General features: G+C 44.8%; 15 non-coding genes and 1 pseudogene across 15 annotated transcripts; all 16 read right to left on the bottom strand.

The window, feature by feature from the left end:
* Positions 1 to 6,129: 6,129 nt before the first annotated feature.
* Positions 6,130 to 6,248, bottom strand: LOC112081666. The gene has a single exon (XR_002896588.1). It is a non-coding gene; the product is annotated as a 5S ribosomal RNA (ribosomal RNA).
* Positions 6,249 to 6,652: 404 nt separating this feature from the next.
* Positions 6,653 to 6,771, bottom strand: LOC112081780. The gene has a single exon (XR_002896701.1). It is a non-coding gene; the product is annotated as a 5S ribosomal RNA (ribosomal RNA).
* A 403-nt stretch (positions 6,772 to 7,174) lies between these two features.
* Positions 7,175 to 7,293, bottom strand: LOC112081779. Its single transcript, XR_002896700.1, has one exon. It is a non-coding gene; the product is annotated as a 5S ribosomal RNA (ribosomal RNA).
* A 403-nt stretch (positions 7,294 to 7,696) lies between these two features.
* Positions 7,697 to 7,815, bottom strand: LOC112081790. The gene has a single exon (XR_002896711.1). It is a non-coding gene; the product is annotated as a 5S ribosomal RNA (ribosomal RNA).
* A 404-nt stretch (positions 7,816 to 8,219) lies between these two features.
* On the bottom strand, positions 8,220 to 8,338 carry LOC112081788. The gene has a single exon (XR_002896709.1). It is a non-coding gene; the product is annotated as a 5S ribosomal RNA (ribosomal RNA).
* A 404-nt stretch (positions 8,339 to 8,742) lies between these two features.
* LOC112081778 lies at positions 8,743 to 8,861 on the bottom strand. Its single transcript, XR_002896699.1, has one exon. It is a non-coding gene; the product is annotated as a 5S ribosomal RNA (ribosomal RNA).
* Positions 8,862 to 9,265: 404 nt separating this feature from the next.
* On the bottom strand, positions 9,266 to 9,384 carry LOC112081793. Its single transcript, XR_002896714.1, has one exon. It is a non-coding gene; the product is annotated as a 5S ribosomal RNA (ribosomal RNA).
* A 404-nt stretch (positions 9,385 to 9,788) lies between these two features.
* On the bottom strand, positions 9,789 to 9,907 carry LOC112081777. The gene has a single exon (XR_002896698.1). It is a non-coding gene; the product is annotated as a 5S ribosomal RNA (ribosomal RNA).
* A 403-nt stretch (positions 9,908 to 10,310) lies between these two features.
* On the bottom strand, positions 10,311 to 10,429 carry LOC112081776. Its single transcript, XR_002896697.1, has one exon. It is a non-coding gene; the product is annotated as a 5S ribosomal RNA (ribosomal RNA).
* Positions 10,430 to 10,833: 404 nt separating this feature from the next.
* LOC112081657 lies at positions 10,834 to 10,951 on the bottom strand (annotated as a pseudogene).
* A 405-nt stretch (positions 10,952 to 11,356) lies between these two features.
* LOC112081775 lies at positions 11,357 to 11,475 on the bottom strand. The gene has a single exon (XR_002896696.1). It is a non-coding gene; the product is annotated as a 5S ribosomal RNA (ribosomal RNA).
* A 400-nt stretch (positions 11,476 to 11,875) lies between these two features.
* LOC112081791 lies at positions 11,876 to 11,994 on the bottom strand. Its single transcript, XR_002896712.1, has one exon. It is a non-coding gene; the product is annotated as a 5S ribosomal RNA (ribosomal RNA).
* A 404-nt stretch (positions 11,995 to 12,398) lies between these two features.
* On the bottom strand, positions 12,399 to 12,517 carry LOC112081792. Its single transcript, XR_002896713.1, has one exon. It is a non-coding gene; the product is annotated as a 5S ribosomal RNA (ribosomal RNA).
* Positions 12,518 to 12,927: 410 nt separating this feature from the next.
* Positions 12,928 to 13,046, bottom strand: LOC112081688. The gene has a single exon (XR_002896610.1). It is a non-coding gene; the product is annotated as a 5S ribosomal RNA (ribosomal RNA).
* A 338-nt stretch (positions 13,047 to 13,384) lies between these two features.
* LOC112081784 lies at positions 13,385 to 13,503 on the bottom strand. Its single transcript, XR_002896705.1, has one exon. It is a non-coding gene; the product is annotated as a 5S ribosomal RNA (ribosomal RNA).
* Positions 13,504 to 13,842: 339 nt separating this feature from the next.
* On the bottom strand, positions 13,843 to 13,961 carry LOC112081656. The gene has a single exon (XR_002896581.1). It is a non-coding gene; the product is annotated as a 5S ribosomal RNA (ribosomal RNA).
* Positions 13,962 to 21,156: the final 7,195 nt, after the last annotated feature.

Here is a 21,156-nt window from a genome sequence, read left to right as displayed (position 1 = left end):
GACAGAGAATCAAGCATTATTTAGTTTCACAAGGGAAAGAGGAAGCTACAACAGTTCCTCTTCTTGATCCACCAGCCTGTTAAACAGGTTCTCAAAGTCAAACTTAGAGACTTTAAACAAAGTGCTCTTGGGAGACACCCCAAGCTTATCTTTGTACATAGTTCTTTTGATTTCTTCTCTTTTTGTGATGAATGGAATGGAGCATGTGAGAGAGCTGAGAGGACTGTTTAAAGCCAGAAAAACTTGAAGAACGCCTCAGTGCTACCTAGGTGTGCGGGTTAGTGCATGAAGAGCCCAGGCCGCAGCAAGACTCGCGATTTACTCCGGCCTGGGCGTGCTACCTGGCGTGAAAGAACCCTGGCCGCACAAAACCTTGAGAAGCCCGAAATGTTTAACTCCCAGTTACTGCGGCTTGGGAGTGCGGTTCAGAAGAGAGGGAGCTAGGCCGCACATCTACTCGGAATTTACTCCGGATTAAGTGTGCGGCCTAGAAACACGGAGGCCAGGTCGCAGCAGAAGAGAGATGGCCTAGTTTTCTAAGTAACAAACCCTGCGACATGGTCGTGCTACCTGGGAGTAAAGGAGACCAACCCGCACATATACTCGGAATTTACTCCTAGATGGGCGTGCTAGCTGGGAACATGAACACCAGGTCGCAGCAGGAAAAGAAAAGCCGTTTTGTTTAAGTCCAAAAAGCTGCGGGATGGTTGTGCTACCTGGGAACATAGGAAACCAAGTCGCACATGCACTCTCAATTTACTCCGGGATGGTTGTGCTACCTGGAAATATGAAGACCAAGCCGCAGCAAAAAGAGGAACGACCAGAATGCCTAAGTAACAAAGGCTGCGGGGTGGTTGTGCGGGTTAGACAGAGGATTACCAGGTAGCACAAAAATATTTCTGGTTCTGCACCGAGACGGTCACACGGCTCGATCCCGACGGTTCCCGGACGCACAAGAGAGAGAAAGGAGGCCGGTCAATGAGGAAAGGACGGGTCAAAGCCTTGCCTGGTCAAAATAGATCTATTGACCCCCAGTCCAAAGGCTTGACCCTGCCCCACACTCTCTCTCCCTCACAACAAACCCGAATGACTGAAAGAACCAACTCTTTGGCCAAGAAGAAGGGTCCTGCATCAAAAGGCAAAGGTTTGGTCTCAGGAACTTCAAAGCCAAGAGACAAAGGTCAAGGTGCAAAGAATACCACAAAGCAAGGAAAGTGTGATCCAGCGCCAAAAAGGACAAGGCCTGAAGGAAGAGCTTTGGTGGTTGCTTCTGGTTCCAAGAAAAAGGGGAAACAGCTAGCTGTGGTATCTGAGAGTGAACAGACTGAAAGTGACTCCAGCAGCTCAGCTGGTGGTTCCCAAGGCACCATTGAAGAGGGATCAAAGAAGTTCAAGAAAACTGAACCAGAAACACTTGATTATCTGGCTAAGTTTCAGCAGATGGAAATCCAGCAAGGGAGATTCTCTGATTTGGACTTTCTGAAGAAGATTGGCCTCTATGAAGATGTCAAGACTTTGCTTGGGAACATGGGTGTTGAGTCACTTTTGGAGATGAGAGAAATCGCTTATGAGCAAGAGTCCCAAGAGTTCTTGGCCTCCTTTGAAGCTTTCATTTACTACCCAAGGGATTCAAGAATCATTCAAGGAGATGGGCTTGGACATGTGGAGTTTACTGTGAAAGGGAAGGAGTATTCAGTGTCATTCAGAGAATTGAATAAGATCTTTGGGTTTTCAGCACCTAGAAATGAACTTCTATCCAACCAGGTCAATCTCAGAAAAGATGAGATCCAACTCCTATGGAGATCAATTGCTTCTGGAAAGTACACAGCTGGAACAGCTAAGGCCTCTTGGATAAGGAATCCTGTTCTGAGATATGTACACAAGATTCTCTCTCACAGCTTCTACTTCAAGATTGATGTTGGAAGAGTTCACAAAGGAGATCTGATGCTTCTTGGTGTAGGGCTGAGACCGCTGATGCCAACACATGAAGATGGAGAACCCTATGAAGGGTATGAATACCCACTTTGCCTTGCATCTCAATTAGCAAGGTCTTTGATGTTCTACAAAAAGTGCATGTGGGGTTCCACAAGGCAAGATGCAAAGCTGACCCATGGATGGGTGGTAACAAAGATCTTGAAAGCCATGGGGTACAGATTCAAGGAGAACAAGGCAAAGTTTGATATGATTAATGAAGCACATTTGTGTAGGATTGGCTTTCTCCAAGGAAGAGTGGGTACCAAGGTAGTCTACAACTTCAAGACACTCATCAGTGAGCCAGCCCAAGTTCTCCTACCCAATCCCTCCATCACCACAGTCCAAGTTAAAAGGAACATTCACTTCTTCTTGCTGAAGGAAGAGCTGTACAATGTCCAAACTGATCCACCAATCCTCACATACAAGCAAGCTCGCAGAGAAGAAGCCTCCAAGGGAAAGAAAGCAACCGCTGAAGATGCTACCACAAGTGCAGCTGGTGCTCAAGATGCTGATCTGCCTCCCCCTCAAAAACGTTTTGGTGGAAACAGATATCACTTTGATGATTACAACTGGGAGGAACCAGGCACTTCAGGGTTCAGAGCTCAACAGAAGATTGGTATTCTCCAACAATGGTGCAAGTACCAAGACAAAACCATCCACAAGATGGCCAAATGCATCAAGGAGATGAAGAAGAGGATCAAGAAGCTTGAAAACCCTTGTAAAGGTGGGGCTCCAGCACCGGTTTCACCAAGGAACAGAGAGGAAGTTGGGGAGAGTTCCATGAACTGCACAGCCTTGGTCACATATGGAACCACTTGGGTAGATCTTGACGACGGGACTGATGAGGCCAGCCACCATTCTTGGGAAACACCGTCCGGCCACACATCGAACCCCTCCTACTCATTGGGGTCCGATTTCAACAGCCACTAGGTACCACTCAAAACCTTGTAAATAGCATGTAGATTTTCTTTTTCTTTTGCATTTTGCCTGTTTGCTTTGGTTTCACTTCTTTCTCATACTTTTATAACACAAGGGACTGTGTTATTTAAGTGTGGGGGAGGAGTTTTATCCTTTACTAATCATGTTTTCTATTTTCTTATTTTACACTTTGAGTCTTGAGTCACATTCTAGTTGCATATTCATCTAAATGATAAATGATCATGTAGTTGCATTCTCATTTTTAGGATTGAGTCTAGATTGCATTTGCATGTAGGTTGCATCTTGCAAGGAGTAATGATAGGTTTTCTAGAGAGTACATCACTTTGAGAACTTGAATTGAATATGCTTGTGAATCTTTTTCTGTGCTTGCAAAGTCTGAAATGATTTGAATCTGAGAAGCAAGTTTGAATTGAACTCAACTCTAATCAAGTGGGAACCTTGAACTTGACTTGAAAATATCTTGTGATGCACTGTTTGAAAAAGCTTGTGGATACCAATATACATACTTGAGCTAGAACCACTGTTTTTACCACTCTTTTCCTTAGCTCAAGTAGCTGAATCCCAATCATGGATCAGTTCCCATACCTTGAACCCATCCTTATTTTAAGCCAATGTTTGTGTGTGAATTGAAAGGCCACCTTGGATCAAACTTAGCAGAAAGTGTTAGGTTTAGAGCGACAAGGGCAGGTCTCATTGAGTGCTGTGTTCCAACATCAAGGAACTGAGAGTTTTGGCGAGGAATAAGTGTGGGGGAAAAGACCTTTTGGTGAGTGGAAAAAGGTGAGATGAGTGGAAAAGAGAGAGTGAAAATAGCTAGGGGAATGAAAGAAAAAGAAATCAGTCTTGGTGTTTTGAGAAAGTGAGCTCTGGTCTGTTGAAAAGAAAGAGTCTAGCCTCTAAGTTAAAAAGGAAGAAAAGAAGCCAAAGGCTCAAATGTTTTGTTAAGAAAGAAGAGGCTAGAAGTTGTAAAAGAAAAAGAGCTGTGTAAAGTTTGAGTTCCAAGACTTGAGAGGAAAAGTGAAAAGTAAATCCCCTAGTGAGAGGAAAATGAGAGTGAAAAGTGAGGATTTTTGAGCAAGTGAGGAAGCTTTGAGTAGAGGGTGGGGTGTGATGAGTCTTTGCCCTTGTATGCATAGGTTGCTTTTTACCTTTAGCATTCTGCCAAAGTTTGATCATTCATAGAGAGATCCCTTTGCTGCATTTAACCCACTTGAACACTGATGAGATCATTTTAATCTCATAGCCTCTCCCTAGCCAAGCCAGCTTGTTTAAACCTTGTATCATGAGATCCACCTGATAAAAGCTTAATGAATGTGAAAGAGTTGAGAGAGAGAAGAACTTGTGGAGATTCCTTGCTGAGTTGATATATATCTGAGTATGACTTTGCATTGCATAATTGAGCATGAACTTGAGTTCTCATTGTGATCACTTCTCTCAAAAAGAAAATGTGAACTCCCATTGCATAAAACCTCTTTCTCTCATTTGCTCTCTTTTTGCTTGAGGACAAGCAAAGGACAAGTGTGGGGGAGTTGATATGTTCATAATTTGCATCATTTAGGTTGCATAAATCATTCCAAATCATGTTTTATTTCATGCATTTTAGGTCCTTAGGGTTTGTTTTAGAACTTAGGAGATGCATTAGGTCCCAATGAGTCTTTGCATGTTTTGAGTGTCTATCAGGTGAATATGGAGCTGAAAAGATGAATCCAGGAGGTGGAATGGTGAGCAAAGCTTGAAAAAGTGGAAAAATTGGGTCCTGGGAAGTTATCGGCCATTCTCGCTGGCCAGGAAGGTTTTACCGGCCATTTCCATGTACCGCGGGAAGCTTTACCGGCCATTTTCATGTACCGCGAATGAAGTGTATCGGCCAAAATCTCCGGGTGTGAACGTGTCTCAGAAATCGCCTGTCCGGGGAGCCTTCCGGTCCGATTCAGACGGCGGGTGCTTCATAGAAGTTGGAGATCATTGCATCACGGTCTCTTAGCAAGTGGAATCGTGGAATTCGGACGCGTGAGCAGAGAGATAAGCTTGTCGGAAGGAACCCCAGTCTCGCAGGTATTCCGGACCGAGCAGATCAGTCCTAAAGGATGCGAAGGACGGTGCACTTCCAGGCCGATTTAGTTTCCAGATCCTTCATGAGAACCAGAGACATTTGAGTCTTCTTTCCATAACGTCCAAGAGCATTCAATTCGGATCTATGAGCAGAAAGATACGGTCTCCGGAATGGACACATCTCTAGACGCCTCTCTCTGGTCGTGTACATGCACTGCAAAGATGTGCCCTCCAGGAAGCCTTACACTTCCCAAGCACCGAAGTTTCCTTTACCAAAGTTGGAGATAAATGAGTCCTCTGTCTTCTGCAACCGAAATAATTCAATTCGGACTAGTCTCATAGGAGTTACACTCTCCGGAATGCGAAGTGGTCTAAGCTGCTCTGGATGCTGCGAGATGGTCTTGCGACTTGGTTAACCCGCAGGCCTGAAGATGAACGCCTGAATGCTGATGCTGCGAGTTGATATGTGCGGGTAAAATATCACTGGAAGAGGTCTGAAGCTCAAGAGCAAGAGAAATGCTAAGTCCACAATCGTGCGACTTAGGCATGCGAGTTAGCCGCGCCTGGAATTATGCCGCACGATCACTCGCAAATCACTCCGACTTGAGCCTGCGACCTAGGTGCAATAGAGACCAACCCGCACAGTTTGTACATTCCCCAGAAACCGCCTTAGCCCTGCGAGTTGGAGAGGAAGGAGACCAAGCCGCAGCAACACTCGCAAAACACTCCTACTTAGGCGTGTGATAGACACGACTTTTTATGGTCTCAGGGCTATCAATCCCCTTGTCAATGTAGCACAAAGTCTTGTCTATCATTCGCATGTGTTGCACTGTTTATATGGCTTTTCCCGCCCAGCTGAGACGAGCATTCATGCCAAGATATATAAGTTAGGACACCACGTTTGACGACACTTAAACCAGGGCTTATGTTTTAGAAAAGGGCCCGGAAGAGGGTCTAAAACTCAAAGTTTTGGCATTGTAAACCGCACCCATGGTCTTTAGACCCTTGGACACGCTAGAGAGCACACTTGGTGCTTACCGAAAAGTTGCTTTAGGAGGCGTGGTTCCACACGATCTCGAAATGGCGTCGTTCGAAAGATGCCTTGTATTTCATATGAAAAGACCTAAAAAAGAAAAAAACAAAAGAATCAAGAGGAACAAAAAAGGAGTGCAACACGAGGACTTCCCGGGAGGTCACCCATCCTAGTACTACTCCCGCCCAAGCACGCCTAACTGCGGAGTTCTGATGGGAACCGGTGCATTAGTGCTGGTATGATCGCACCCGTTAGTATATGTATCGCAATAGCATATATGCTTTGGCTTTGAGACTGAAATGAAATCTCTTCGCATGTGTTGCACTGTTTATATGGCTTTTCCGCCCAGCTGCGACGAGCATTCATGCCAAGATATATAAGTTAGGACACCACGTTTGACGACACTTAAACAGGGGCTTATGTTTTAGAAAAGGGCCCAGAAGAGGCTCTAAACTAAAAATTTTGGCCTTGTAAACGGCACCCATGGTCTTTAGACCCTTGGACACGCCAGAGAGCACACTTGGGGCTTTCCGAAAAGTTGCTGTAGGAGGCATGGTTCCACACGGTCTAGAAATGGCGTCGTTCGGAAGATGCCTTGTTTTTCAAATGAAAAGACCCAAAAAAAAAAAACAAAGAAACAAAAGGAACCAAAAAGGGGTGCAAGACGAGGACTTCCAAGGAGGTCACCCATCGTAGTACAACTCTCGCCCAAGCACGCTTTACTGCGGAGTTCTGATGGGATCCGGTGCATTAGTGCTGGTATGATCGCACCTGTTAGTATATGTATCGCAATAGCATATATCCTTTGGTTTTGAGTCCGCGATGAAATCTTTTCGCGTGTGTTGCACTGTTTATATGGCTTTTCCCGCCCAGCCGCGACCAGCATTCATGCCAAGATATATAAGTTAGGACACCACGTTTGACGACACTTAAACAGGGGCTTATGTTTTAGAAAAGGGCCCAGAAGAGGCTCTAAAACTCAAAATTTTGGCCTTGTAAACTGCACCCATGGTCTTTAGACCCTTGGACACGCCAGAGAGCACACTTGGGGCTTTCCGAAAAGTTGCTGTAGGAGGCATGGTTCCACACGGTCTAGAAATGGCGTCGTTCGGAAGATGCCTTGTTTTTCAAATGAAAAGACCCAAAAAAAAACAAGGAATCAAAAGGAACAAAAAAGGGGTGCAAGACGAGGACTTCCAAGGAGGTCACCCATCGTAGTACAACTCTCGCCCAAGCACGCTTTACTGCGGAGTTCTGATGGGATCCGGTGCATTAGTGCTGGTATGATCGCACCTGTTAGTTTATGTATCGCAATAGCATATATCCTTTGGTTTTGAGTCCGTGATGAAATCTCTTCGCGTGTGTTGCACTGTTTGTATGGCTTTTCCCGCCCAGCCGCGACCAGGATTCATGCCAAGATATATAAGTTAGGACACCACGTTTGACGACACTTAAACAGGGGCTTATGTTTTAGAAAAGGGCCCGGAAGAGGGTCTAAAACTCAAAATTTTGGCCTTGTAAACCGCACCCATGGTCTTTAGACCCTTGGACACGCCAGAGAGCACACTTGGGGCTTTCCAAAAATTTTCTGTAGGAGGCGTTGTTCCACACGATCTCGAAATGGCGTCGTTCGAAAGATGCCTTGTATTTCAAATGAAAAGACCTAAAAAAAAAAAAAGAATCAAGAGGAACAAAAAAGGAGTGCAACACGAAGACCTCCCGGGAGGTCACCCATCCTAGTATTACTCTTGCCCAAGCACGCTTAACTGCGGAGTTCTGATGGGAACCGGTGCATTAGTGCTGGTATGATCGCACCCGTTAGTATATGTATCGCAATAGCATATATGCTTTGGCTTTGAGACTGAAATGAAATCTCTTCGCATGTGTTGCACTGTTTATATGGCTTTTCCGCCCAGCTGCGACGAGCATTCATGCCAAGATATATAAGTTAGGACACCAGGTTTGACGACACTTAAACAGGGGCTTATGTTTTAGAAAAGGGCCCAGAAGAGGCTCTATACTAAAAATTTTGGCCTTGTAAACGGCACCCATGGTCTTTAGACCCTTGGACACGCCAGAGAGCACACTTGGGGCTTTCCGAAAAGTTGCTGTAGGAGGCATGGTTCCACACGGTCTAGAAATGGCGTCGTTTGGAAGATGCCTTGTTTTTCAAATGAAAAGACCCAAAAAAAAAAAACAAAGAATCAAAAGGAACCAAAAAGGGGTGCAAGACGAGGACTTCCAAGGAGGTCACCCATCGTAGTACAACTCTCGCCCAAGCACGCTTTACTGCAGAGTTCTGATGGGATCCGGTGCATTAGTGCTGGTATGATCGCACCTGTTAGTATATGTATCGCAATAGCATATATCCTTTGGTTTTGAGTCCGCGATGAAATCTCTTCACGTGTGTTGCACTGTTTATATGGCTTTTCCCGCCCAGCCGCGACCAGCATTCATGCCAAGATATATAAGTTAGGACACCACGTTTGACGACACTTAAACAGAGGCTTATGTTTTAGAAAAGGGCCCAGAAGAGGCTCTAAAACTCAAAATTTTGGCCTTGTAAACTGCACCCATGGTCTTTAGACCCTTGGACACGCCAGAGAGCACACTTGGGGCTTTCCGAAAAGTTGCTGTAGGAGGCATGGTTCCACACGGTCTAGAAATGGCGTCGTTCGGAAGATGCCTTGTTTTTCAAATGAAAAGACCCAAAAAAAAAACAAGGAATCAAAAGGAACAAAAAAGGGGTGCAAGACGAGGACTTCCAAGGAGGTCACCCATCGTAGTACAACTCTCGCCCAAGCACGCTTTACTGCGGAGTTCTGATGGGATCCGGTGCATTAGTGCTGGTATGATCGCACCTGTTAGTATATGTATCGCAATAGCATATATCCTTTGGTTTTGAGTCCGCGATGAAATCTCTTCGCGTGTGTTGCATTGTTTATATGGCTTTTCCCGCCCAGCCGCGACCAGCATTCATGCCAAGATATATAAGTTAGGACACCACATTTGACGACACTTAAATAGGGGCTTATGTTTTAGAAAAGGGCCCGGAAGAGGGTCTCAAACTCAAAATTTTGGCCTTGTAAACCGCACCCATGGTCTTTAGACCCTTGGACACGCCAGAGAGCACACTTGGGGCTTTCCAAAAATTTGCTGTAGGAGGCGTTGTTCCACACGATCTCGAAATGGCGTCGTTCGAAAGATGCCATGTATTTCAAATGAAAAGACCTAAAAAAAAAAAAAAGAATCAAGAGGAACAAAAAAGGAGTGCAACACGAAGACCTCCCGGGAGGTCACCTATCCTAGTATTACTCTCGCCCAAGCACGCTTAACTGCGGAGTTCTGATGGGAACCGGTGCATTAGTGCTGGTATGATCGCACCCGTTAGTATATGTATCGCAATAGCATATATGCTTTGGCTTTGAGACTGAAATGAAATCTCTTCGCATGTGTTGCACTGTTTATATGGCTTTTCCGCCCAGCTGCGACGAGCATTCATGCCAAGATATATAAGTTAGGACACCACGTTTGACGACACTTAAACAGGGGCTTATGTTTTAGAAAAGGGCCCAGAAGAGGCTCTATACTAAAAATTTTGGCCTTGTAAACGGCACCCATGGTCTTTAGACCCTTGGAAACGCCAGAGAGCACACTTGGGGCTTTCCGAAAAGTTGCTGTAGGAGGCATGGTTCCACACGGTCTAGAAATGGCGTCGTTCGGAAGATGCCTTGTTTTTCAAATGAAAAGACCCAAAAAAAAAAAACAAAGAATCAAAAGGAACCAAAAAGGGGTGCAAGACGAGGACTTCCAAGGAGGTCACCCATCGTAGTACAACTCTCGCCCAAGCACGCTTTACTGCGGAGTTCTGATGGGATCCGGTGCATTAGTGCTGGTATGATCGCACCTGTTAGTATATGTATCGCAATAGCATATATCCTTTGGTTTTGAGTCCGCGATGAAATCTCTTCACGTGTGTTGCACTGTTTATATGGCTTTTCCCGCCCAGCCGCGACCAGCATTCATGCCAAGATATATAAGTTAGGACACCACGTTTGACGACACTTAAACAGAGGCTTATGTTTTAGAAAAGGGCCCAGAAGAGGCTCTAAAACTCAAAATTTTGGCCTTGTAAACTGCACCCATGGTCTTTAGACCCTTGGACACGCCAGAGAGCACACTTGGGGCTTTCCGAAAAGTTGCTGTAGGAGGCATGGTTCCACACGGTCTAGAAATGGCGTCGTTCGGAAGATGCCTTGTTTTTCAAATGAAAAGACCCAAAAAAAAACAAGGAATCAAAAGGAACAAAAAAGGGGTGCAAGACGAGGACTTCCAAGGAGGTCACCCATCGTAGTACAACTCTCGCCCAAGCACGCTTTACTGCGGAGTTCTGATGGGATCCGGTGCATTAGTGCTGGTATGATCGCACCTGTTAGTATATGTATCGCAATAGCATATATCCTTTGGTTTTGAGTCCGCGATGAAATCTCTTCGCGTGTGTTGCATTGTTTATATGGCTTTTCCCGCCCAGCCGCGACCAGCATTCATGCCAAGATATATAAGTTAGGACACCACATTTGACGACACTTAAATAGGGGCTTATGTTTTAGAAAAGGGCCCGGAAGAGGGTCTCAAACTCAAAATTTTGGCCTTGTAAACCGCACCCATGGTCTTTAGACCCTTGGACACGCTAGAGAGCACACTTGGGGCTTTCCAAAAATTTGCTGTAGGAGGCGTTGTTCCACACGATCTCGAAATGGCGTCGTTCGAAAGATGCCATGTATTTCAAATGAAAAGACCTAAAAAAAAAAAAAAGAATCAAGAGGAACAAAAAAGGAGTGCAACACGAAGACCTTCCGGGAGGTCACCCATCCTAGTATTACTCTCGCCCAAGCACGCTTAACTGCGGAGTTTGATGGGAACCGGTGCATTAGTGCTGGTATGATTGCACCCGTTAGTATATGTATCACAATAGCATATATGCTTTGGCTTTGAGACTGAAATGAAATCTCTTCGCATGTGTTGCACTGTTTTATATGGCTTTTCCGCCCAGCTGCGACGAGCATTCATGCCAAGATATATAAGTTAGGACACCACGTTTGACGACACTTAAACAGGGGCTTATGTTTTAGAAAAGGGCCCAGAAGAGGCTCTATACTAAAAATTTTGGCCTTGTAAACGGCACCCATGGTCTTTAGACCCTTGGACACGCCAGAGAGCACACTTGGGGCTTTCCGAAAAGTTGCTGTAGGAGGCATGGTTCCACACGGTCTAGAAATGGCGTCGTTCGGAAGATGCCTTGTTTTTCAAATGAAAAGACCCAAAAAAAAAAAACAAAGAATCAAAAGGAACCAAAAAGGGGTGCAAGACGAGGACTTCCAAGGAGGTCACCCATCGTAGTACAACTCTCGCCCAAGCACGCTTTACTGCGGAGTTCTGATGGGATCCGGTGCATTAGTGCTGGTATGATCGCACCTGTTAGTATATGTATCGCAATAGCATATATCCTTTGGTTTTGAGTCCGCGATGAAATCTCTTCACGTGTGTGCACTGTTTATATGGCTTTTCCCGCCCATCGCGACAGCATTCATGCCAAGATATATAAGTTAGGACACCACGTTTGACGACACTTAAACAGAGGCTTATGTTTTAGAAAAGGGCCTAGAAGAGGCTCTAAAACTCAAAATTTTGGCCTTGTAAACTGCACCCATGGTCTTTAGACCCTTGGACACGCCAGAGAGCACACTTGGGGCTTTCCGAAAAGTTGCTGTAGGAGGCATGGTTCCACACGGTCTAGAAATGGCGTCGTTCGGAAGATGCCTTGTTTTTCAAATGAAAAGACCCAAAAAAAAAACAAGGAATCAAAAGGAACAAAAAGGGGTGCAAGACGAGGACTTCCAAGGAGGTCACCCATCGTAGTACAACTCTCGCCCAAGCACGCTTTACTGCGGAGTTCTGATGGGATCCGGTGCATTAGTGCTGGTATGATCGCAGCTGTTAGTATATGTATCGCAATAGCATATATCCTTTGGTTTTGAGTCCGCGATGAAATCTCTTCGCGTGTGTTGCATTGTTTATATGGCTTTTCCCGCCCAGCCGCGACCAGCATTCATGCCAAGATATATAAGTTAGGACACCACATTTGACGACACTTAAATAGGGGCTTATGTTTTAGAAAAGGGCCCGGAAGAGAGTCTCAAACTCAAAATTTTGGCCTTGTAAACCGCACCCATGGTCTTTAGACCCTTGGACACGCCAGAGAGCACACTTGGGGCTTTCCAAAAATTTGCTGTAGGAGGCGTTGTTCCACACGATCTCAAAATGGCGTCGTTCGAAAGATGCCTTGTATTTCAAATGAAAAGACCTAAAAAAAAAAAAAAGAATCAAGAGGAACAAAAAAGGAGTGCAACACGAGGACCTCCCGGGAGGTCACCCATCCTAGTATTACTCTCGCCCAAGCACGCTTAACTGCGGAGTTCTGATGGGATCCGGTGCATTAGTGCTAGTATGATTGCACCCGTTAGTATATGTATCGCAATAGCATATATCCTTTGGCTTTTAGTCCGCGCTGAAATCTCTTCGCATGTGTTGCACTGTTTATATGGCTTTTCCCACCCAGCTGAGACGAGCATTCATGCCAAGATATATAAGTTAGGACACCACGTTTAACGACACTTAAACCGGGGCTTATGTTTTAGAAAAGGGCCCGGAAGAGGGTCTAAAACTCAAAGTTTTGGCATTGTAAACCGCACCCATGGTCTTTAGACCCTTGGACATGCTAGAGAGCACACTTGGTGCTTTCCGAAAAGTTGCTTTAGGAGGCGTGGTTCCACACGATCTCGAAATGGCGTCGTTCGAAAGATGCCTTGTATTTCAAATGAAAAAGACCTAAAAAAGAAAAAAACAAAAGAATCAAGAGGAACAAAAAAGGAGTGCAACACGAGGACTTCCCGGGAGGTCACCCATCCTAGTACTACTCCCGCCCAAGCACGCCTAACTGCGGAGTTCTGATGGGAGCCGGTGCATTAGTGCTGGTATGATCGCACCCGTTAGTATATGTATCGCAATAGCATATATGCTTTGGCTTTGAGACTGCAATGAAATCTCTTCGCGTGTGTTGCACTGTTTATATGGCTTTTCCGCCCAGCTGCGACGAGCATTCATGCAGAGATATATAAGTTAGGACACCACGTTTGTCGACACTTAAACCGGGGCTTACGTTTTAGAAAATGGCACGCCCTAGAGCATTCTTGGGGCTTTCTGAAAAGTTGCTGTAGGAGGCGTGGTTCCACACGATCTCGAATTGGCATCGTTTAAAAGATGCCTTGTATTTCAAATGAAAAGACCTAAAAAAAAAGAAACAAAAGAATCAAGAGGAACAAAAAAGGAGTGCAACACATGGACTTCCAAGGAGGTCACCCATCCTAGTACAACTCTCGCCCAAGCACGCTTTACTGCGGAGTTCTGATGGGATCCGATGCATTAGTGCTGGTATGATCGCACCTGTCAGTATATGTATCGCAATAGCATATATCATTTGGCTTTTAGTCCGCGATGAAATTTCTTCGCATGTGTTGCACTGTTTATATGGCTTTTCCCGCCCAGCTGCGACGAGCATTCGTTGCAAGATATATAAGTTAGGACACCACGTTTGTCGACACTTAAACCGGGGCTTACGTTTTAGAAAATGGCACGCCCTAGAGCATTCTTGGGGCTTTCTGAAAAGTTGATGTAGGAGGCGTGGTTCCACACGATCTCGAATTGGCATCGTTTAAAAGATGCCTTGTATTTCAAATGAAAAGACCTAAGAAAAAAGAAACAAAAGAATCAAGAGGAACAAAAAAGGAGTACAACACGTGGACTTCCAAGGAGGTCACCCATCCTAGTACAACTCTCGCCTAAGCACGCTTTAGTGCGGAGTTCTGATGGGATCCGATGCATTAGTGCTGGTATGATCGCACCTGTCAGTATATGTATCGCAATAGCATATATCATTTGGCTTTTAGTCCGCGATGAAATCTCTTCGCATGTGTTGCACTGTTTATATGGCTTTTCCCGCCCAGCTGCGACGAGCATTCGTTGCAAGATATATAAGTTAGGACACCACGTTTGTCGACACTTAAACCGGGGCTTACGTTTTTGATAGACAAGACTTTTTAAGGTCTCAGGGCTATCAATCCCCTTGTCAAAGTAGCACAAAGAGGTTAATCAATCCAAGAATGAGGTGATAGACACTAAGCTATATGATCAAGTTCTTAATTCAAGCAAACAAGAGTGGGTTTTGGTTAACTAATGACAACTAACAAACTTAAACAGGTTTAAAGATTAATGACAATGACTAATCAAGAACTAAGCAATGACAAATGATGTGAATATGATATGATGGAGGCATGAGATTCTAGACATGATAGTTGGTTAGGGTGCTTTGGTGCTAAACTAGAAATGCTAATGACAATGATGAGACATGATTCAAATGATTAAGAACTCAAATCTAGGTTAATCCTCTCATGAAGGTATTAACCCCTATACTAATCCATTTTCAAACCAAATTCCCATTTGTGAAACATGAATCAATATGCATTAACAAACAGCTCTTAATGATCATTCAAGCAAATAACAATACATCATCATGCAGAAAAATGTTTAAACCTCTAATACAGCTCTTTCAGGAATTTCATCAAACACTTTTGGTGCATGAAATTCCCAGAATCTAGATCTCAAGTGATTATCAAGGATCTAGCATAGAGAACAGCTGTTTAGAGAGATGAATCAATGAATCTAGCCCTAAGCACTCCTAATCTAACACTTTAGCACCCTAACCTACACATCTAGAACCTCATTAGGGTGACTACTCACTAATCATACTAATCTCTCTTAAACCTTTGCAAGTTGAGAAGATTAGCATGATTAATGATGAGAAATGAAGATGGAGATGATAGATTCAAAAGAAAACAGCTTTAAACACCCAGATCTCTTTAAACTCTCTTCATTCAACACTCAAATATAGATATTTCTCTTCTTAATGGAGTCTTTCACAAAAGAGGCAAGAGACAAAAGGAATAAAACTTAATCCTCTCCCAAAAAAAACTAAAAAGTATTTATACTTCCTTAAAAACGAACCGGGTCAGCCCGGAACAAACCCGGGTCCTGACCCGGCTTTAATGGATAAAGTGGGAATTACTGCGGGTCGGTCCAGTATGTCCCAGGTCGCACACCTAAGTCGCAGTAGATGAAGACTTGTCTTGTGAAGCCTGAATCGCCTTGTCTTAGCCGGACGCCTAAGTAGGAGTGTTTTGCGAGTGTTGCTGCGGCTTGGTCTCCTTCCTCTCCAACTCGCAGGGCTAAGGCGGTTTCTGGGGAATGTACAAACTGTGCGGGTTGGTCTCTATTGCACCTAGGTCGCAGGCTCAAGTCGGAGTGATTTGCGAGTGATCGTGCGGCATAGTTCCAGGCGCGGCTAACTCGTATGCCTAAGTCGCACGATTGTGGACTTAGCATTTCTCTTGCTCTTGAGCTTCAGACCTCTTCCAGTGATAGTTCACCCGCACATATCAACTCGCAGCATCAGCATTCAGGCGTTCATCTTCAGGCCTGCGGGTTAACCAAGTCGCAAGACCATCTCGCAGCATCCAGAGCAGCTTAGACCACTTCGCATTCCGGAGAGTGTAACTCCTATGAGACTTGTCCGAATTGAATGATTTTGGTTGCAGAAGACAGAGGACTCATTTATCTCCAACTTTGGTGAAGGAAGCTTCGGTGCTTGGGAAGTGTAAGGCTTCCTGGAGGGCACATCTTTGCAGTGCATGTACACGACCAGAGAGAGGCGTCTAGAGATGTGTCCATTCCGGAGACCATATCTTTCTGCTCATAGATCCGAATTGAATGCTCTTGGACGTTCTGGAAAGAAGACTCAAATGTCTCTGGTTCTCATGAAGGACCCGGAAACTAAATCGGCCTGGAAGTGCACCGTCCTTCGCATCCTTCAGAACTGATCTGCTCGGTCCGGAATACCTGCGAGATAGGGGCTCCTTCCGACGAGCTTAACTCTCTGCTCACGCGTCCGACTTCCACGATTCCACTTGCTATGAGACCGTGATCCAATGCTCTCCAACTTCTATGAAGCATCCGCCATCTGAATCGGATCGGAAAGTTCCCCGGACAGGCGATTTCTGAGACATGTTTGCACCCGGAGATTTTGGCCGATACACTTCACTCGCGGTACGTGTTTTGGTCGACAAAGTCCACCCGCGGTACGTGAAAATGGTCGACAAAACCTTCCTGGCCAGCGAGAATGGCCGATAACCTCCATAGACCCAAGTTTTCCACTTTTTCAAGCTTTGCTCACCATTCCACCTCCTGGATTCGTCTTTTCAGCTCCATATTCACCTGATAGACACTCAAAACATGCAATAGACTGATTGGGACCTAATGCATCTCCTAAGTTCTAAAACAAACCCTAAGGACCTAAAATGCATGAAATAAAACATGATTTGGAATGATTTATGCAACCTAAATGATGCAAATTATGAACATATCATACACCAAGAAGCATCAGATCTCCCTTGTGAACTCTTCCAACATCAATCTTGAAGTAAAAGCTGTGAGAGAGAATCTTGTGTACATATCTCAGAACTGGGTTCCTTATCCAAGAGGCCTTTGCTGTTCCAGCTGTGTACTTCCCAGAAGCAATTGATCTCCATAGAAGTTGGATCTCATCTTTTCTGAGATTGACCTGGTTAGAGAGAGTTTCATTTCTAGGTGCTGAAAACCCAAAGATCTTATTCAATTCTCTGAATGACACTGAATACTCCTTCCCTTTCACAGTAAACTCCACATGTCCAAGTCCATCTCCTTGAATGATTCTTGAATCCCTTGGGTAGTAAATGAAAGCTTCAAAGGAGGCCAAGAACTCTTGGGACTCTTGCTCATAAGCGATTTCTCTCATCTCCAAAAGTGACTCAACACCCATGTTCCCAAGCAAAGTCTTGACATCTTCATAGAGGCCAATCTTCTTCAGAAAGTCCAAATCAGGGAATCTCCCTTGCTGGATCTCTATCTGCTGAAACTTAGCCAGATAATCAAGTGTTTCTGGTTCAGTTTTCTTGAACTTCTTTGATCCCTCTTCAATGGTGCCTTGGGAACCACCAGCTGAGCTGCTGGAGTCACTTTCAGTCTGTTCACTCTCAGATACCACAGCCAACTGTTTCCCCTTTTTCTTGGAACCAGAAGCAACCACCAAATCTCTTCCTTCAGGCCTTGTCCTTTTTGGCGCTGGATCACACTTTCCTTGCTTTGTGGTATTCTTTGCACCTTGACCTTTGTCTCTTGGCTTTGAAGTTCCTGAGACCAAACCTTTGCCTTTTGATGCAGGGCCCTTCTTCTTGGCCAAAGAGTTGGTTCTTTCAGTCATCTGCCAAGAGATTCTCAAAAAATATTGTTAGTACAAGGATAAGCCTCACAAAAGTCTTCAACTCCTGTTTTAAAAAAAATCGATTTCTTTCATGAATTACTTGCAACAATTTTCAAAATTCAAGAACAGGTAATTACCAACAAAGTGCTCTGTTTTCCAAGACTATCTAGCACCCTAGCATTTATAAAAATAATCCCAAGGTCTAAAACAACCTATCAAAATCGATTCCACACCTTAAAGTTCAAAAATCACCATTGAAGAATATGGAAAGAGATGAATTTTAACAGGATGAAATACTTTGGGATTAAGATGCAACGAGTTCGAAATGCAATCAGGATGATGTTAACAACTCAAAAACGAGCTCAGAGCACTTTGAATCAACAATTTTGGTGGAGAAATGAGAGAGATATGGTGAATACAATGGAGAGAAATGAGAGAGAGAGTTGCAAACTCGGGTTTGTTGTGAGGAAGAGAGAGTGTGGGGTAGGGTCAAGCCTTTGGACTGGTGGTCAATAGATCTATTTTGACCAGTCAAGGCTTTGACCCGTCCTTTTCTCATTGACCGGCCTCCTTTCTCTCTTTTGTGCGTCCGGGAACCGTCGGGATCGAGCCGTGTGACCGTCTCGGTGTGGAGCCGGAAATATTTTTGTGCTACCTGGTCATCCTATGTCTAACCCGCACAACCATCCCGCAGCCTTTGTTACTTAGGCATTCTGGCCGTTCCTCTTTTTGCTGTGGCTTGGAACTCATATCCCCAGCTAGCATGCCCATCTAGGAGTAAATCCCGAGTATATGTGCGGGTTGGCCTTCTTTACTCCCAGGTAGCACGCTTATCTCGCAGGTTTTGGGACTTAAACTCTTTGGCCTCCCTTCTTTTTGTGCGGCGTGGAACTCATATTCCCAGCTAGCACGCCTGAGCCGCAGGTTTTGTCACTTAAACTCCTTGGCCGTTCTCTTCATTCTGCGACCTGGCCTCCGTGTTTCTAGGTCGCACACTTAACCCGGAGTAAATTGCGAATGGGTGTGCGGCCTAGCTTCCTTTCTTTTAACCCGCAGCACCAGCTAGCACAGTTTTGGACTTAGGCGTTTTGGACCCCTCCTGTTTAGTGCGGCCTGGCCTTCGTGTTTCTAGGTCGCACGACCATCTCGGAGTGAATTGCGAATGATCGTGCGACTTAGCCTCCTTGGGTTTCAGTTCGCACAGTTTAGCACTTAGAACTCTCGGCCTTCTTCTTTCTGGTGCGGCTCAGCTTCCTTGCTTCTAGGTCGCACACTCAAGCCGGAGTAAATTCCGAATAGACGTGCGGCCTAGCTCCCTCTCTTCTGACCCGCACACCTAGGTAGCACTGAGGCGTTCTTCAAGTTTTTCAGGCTTTAAACAGTCCTCTCAGCTCTCTCACATGCTCCATTCCATTCATCACTGAGCTATGTCCTCCAAAGATCACCTAGTACCTGAGACCAACTCACAAAACCCATCAAAAAGTTCTAAAACATAAAAGAAAAGAGAAGAAATCAAAAGAACTATGTACAAAGATAAGCTTGGGGTGTCTCCCAAGAGCACTTTGTTTAAAGTCTCTAAGTTTGACTTTGAGACCTGTTTAACAGGCTGGTGGATCAAAAAGAGGGACTGTTGTAGCCTCCTCTTTCCCTTGTGAAACTAAGTAATGCTTGATTCTCTGTCCATTCACCACAAATTCCTGGCCATTCTTTCCTTCCAAGACAATGGCACCATAAGGCCTCACTTCAAGAACTTTGAAAGGTCCAGACCACCTAGACTTAAGCTTTCCTGGAAACAACTTAAGTCTGGAGTTAAAAAGCAAGACCAAATCACCATACTTGAACTCTCTCTTCAGAATCTTTTGATCATGCAGGACCTTGGTCTTCTCCTTATAGATCTTTGAGCTTTCAAAAGCTTCAAGCCTGATCTCCTCAAGTTCATGAAGTTGCATGATCCTTTTCTCTTGAGCTGTCTTGATATCAAAGTTTAGAAACTTCACAGCCCACATAGCTTTGTACTCCAACTCAACAGGAAGGTGGCAGCTCTTCCCATATAGCAAACTGAATGGTGATGTTCCAATTGGAGTTTTAAAGGCAGTCCTGTAAGCCCATAATGCATCGTCTAGCCTTTTGCTCCAATCTTTTCTGCTTGAGCTAACAGTCCTCTCAAGAATGGCCTTGATCTGTCTATTGGATACTTCAACCTGGCCACTAGTTTGAGGATGATATGGAGTAGCTATCTTGTGTTTAACCCCATGCTTTCTCAATAAACCTTCCAGAGTCTTGTTCAAAAAATGGGATCCTCCATCAGAGATGACAACTCTTGGAACTCCAAACCTAGGGAAGATGATGCTCTTGAACAGCTTCACTACAACCTTGGAATCATTGGTAGGGGAAGCAATGGCCTCAACCCATTTGGACACATAGTCCACAGCAACAAGTATGTACTGATTTCCATAGGATGAAATGAAAGGTCCCATAAAGTCAATTCCCCAGCAATCAAAGATCTCAACTTCTAAAATGGGGTTTTGAGGCATCTCACTTCTCTTAGATATGTTACCATGCCTCTGACAGGCATCACATGCTGAAACTACCAACTGGGCATCCTTGAAAATTGTAGGCCACCAAAACCCACTTTTAAGAACCTTTGCCACAGTTTTGAATGCCCCCATGTGGCCTCCAAAAGCAGAACCATGACATTCTTGCAACACAGGTTGCATCTCCTCTTCAGCAAGGCACCTTCTATATAGCTGATCCTTGTTCAGAACATAGAGGTAGGGCTCATCCCAATAGTATCTCTGGACATCTCTGAAGAACTTTTTCCTCTTGTAAGCATCCAATTCAGGAGGCTCCACCCCACATGCAAGATAGTTCACTATGTCTGCAAACCAAGGCATCCTCCTTTCTTGAATGCTCTCTACTTCCTCAAACTCCAAGTAGGAATGGAGCACCATCAGAGACTCTTCAGGCAAAGCATCATCTATGGGAACTTTTTCTTCAATCCTCAGCCTTGAGAGATGGTCTGCAGCCCCATTCTCAATGCCCTTTTTATCAAGCACCTCCATATCAAACTCTTGGAGCAATAAAACCCATCTCAACAGCCTTGGCTTGGCATCTTTCTTGGTCATCAAGTACCTGAGGGCTGCATGATCAGTATACACAATGACCTTTGATCCCACTAGGTAGCTTCTGAACTTATCAAAGGCAAAAACTATTGCCAGCATTTCCTTTTCAGTTGTAGCATACTTTTCTTGGGCAGAGTCAAGTGTTCTACTGGCATAGTAGATCACATGCAGCTTCTTGTCCTTCTTCTGTCCAAGTACTGCTCCAACAGCAAAGTCAGAAGCATCTGTCATGACCTCAAAAGGAAGAGACCAGTCTGGTGCCTGAACTATTGGTGCACTAACCAATGCCTCCTTGATCAACTTAAAGGCTTCTTCACATTCAACATCAAAGATGAAATCCACTTCCTTACACAACAGTCTTGTTAAGGGCCTGGCAATCCTTGAGAAGTCCCTTATGAATCTTCTATAAAACCCTGCATGACCCAGGAAGCTCCTTATCCCTTTAACTGAAGTGGGGGTTTGCAGATTCACCATCACCTCCACCTTTGCCTTATCAACCTCAATACCCTTTTCAGAGATCTTGTGCCCTAGGACTATCCCTTCTTGCACCATGAAATGACACTTCTCCCAGTTCAGCACCAAGTTGTGCTGCTCACATCTCTCCAACACCTGTGTCAAATTAGAGA

Source organism: Eutrema salsugineum, unplaced genomic scaffold, assembly GCF_000478725.1.
Source record: "Eutrema salsugineum unplaced genomic scaffold, Eutsalg1_0 scaffold_10, whole genome shotgun sequence".
NCBI classification, from domain to species: Eukaryota; Viridiplantae; Streptophyta; class Magnoliopsida; order Brassicales; family Brassicaceae; genus Eutrema; species Eutrema salsugineum.
This window is presented reverse-complemented; position numbering and strand designations above follow the sequence as displayed.